General features: G+C 55.2%; 1 long non-coding RNA gene across 1 annotated transcript; it reads left to right on the forward strand.

Moving 5' to 3' along the window:
• Positions 1 to 118: 118 nt before the first annotated feature.
• Positions 119 to 1,109, forward strand: LOC113979368. Its single transcript, XR_003537844.1, has 3 exons — positions 119 to 219; positions 414 to 578; positions 1,018 to 1,109. It is a non-coding gene; the product is annotated as an uncharacterized LOC113979368 (long non-coding RNA).
• Positions 1,110 to 1,185: the final 76 nt, after the last annotated feature.

The raw sequence follows: 1,185 nt of genomic DNA on the forward strand, positions 1-1,185 counted from the left end.
GCCCCGGGAGCAGAGCAGCCCCCGCCGGGCCGTTCCTCAGGGCAGCTCCCGTGCTCTCTCTCGTCCTTGGCAGCGCAGGAGCCGGACCAGCTGAAGAGCCCGTTGCGGCTCTGCCCGGGCCGCCGGAGGGGCTGAGGAAGGGCCGCCGAATTGGTGGTTCCCAGGACAAGCCGTGGGCTGTAGCTGAGCTCCACCCGCCGCCTGTCCAAGGAGCTGCAGGTAATGGAAAGCCGGCTCGTGATTCCCGACTCTTAAGGGCTTCAGAGCCGGTCGGGTCCTTCTCTGAGCTCATTGCAAAGAAACGCCCCTGCTCCCGTTCCTGCTGGGCCCGTGTGGCTGCCTGCCTGAAAGTTCCTTTGTTTTTCTTTGCCTTGCTTTCCCCTCCTGCTCCGCTGCTCGGTGCATTTCTTCAGCTGAGGAACAAAGTGAAGCGGGAGCAGAACGCCGGGCTGCAGCACCAGAGGCAGCGTTGGAAGGAGCGCAGCTCGGAGGCGGCGGTGCTGGAGAAGCGTGTCAGGGAGCTGCCAGAGCGCCTGGGGAGGAGAAAGGCAGCTCTGCCCCAGGAGGAGAATGTACCGGTGAGTGCGGGAGATGTCCCAGCAACAACGTGAATTTTGTTGCCTGGACAAGTGTGAAGTAAAAACTTGCTTGTGGGGAAGGCAGGGGCTGTTCAGGTGCTGGACCTGTTGTCTTGATCCACATGTAGTGGAAGGCTTGTGGCATTAAAGTCCATTTCGTGGGGCATCAGTGTTAACCTGCTTACTCTTTACAGACAAGAAACTTTTCTCTGCTGTCGTGGGTTGTTTTTTAATAAGGGTGGTTTTTGTTTGTTTGGTTTTTTTTTTGCTATTTCTATCTCAGGTTTGTAATTCTCAACAGTTTTTCAAAAAAGCCTCTTTAACACTGAGGTATCATTTGCTGCTTGTTTTCTCCTTTGTGACTTCTGTTTCAAGCTCTGATGGACGGATCCTGCAGCATAAAATTCTTGACGTTTTCATCTTTTTGTTTTTCCCCAAGGTTTCTTCAGGTGGGAATTGCCCACAGCCAGTGGCTTCTGCTCCAAGGGGAGTGGCAGCAGTAGGTCCTTCTGTCCCGTCCTCTGCTATGCCGTGTATTGCTTCCAGACCTGGACTTGGGGTGAAAGCAGCATTCTCAGGTGGGACACGAGCCTTGCTGGGCAGCTGA

This window comes from Neopelma chrysocephalum, unplaced genomic scaffold (genome assembly GCF_003984885.1).
Source record: "Neopelma chrysocephalum unplaced genomic scaffold, ASM398488v2 Primary Assembly neopelma1_76809, whole genome shotgun sequence".
NCBI classification, from domain to species: domain Eukaryota; kingdom Metazoa; phylum Chordata; class Aves; order Passeriformes; family Pipridae; genus Neopelma; species Neopelma chrysocephalum.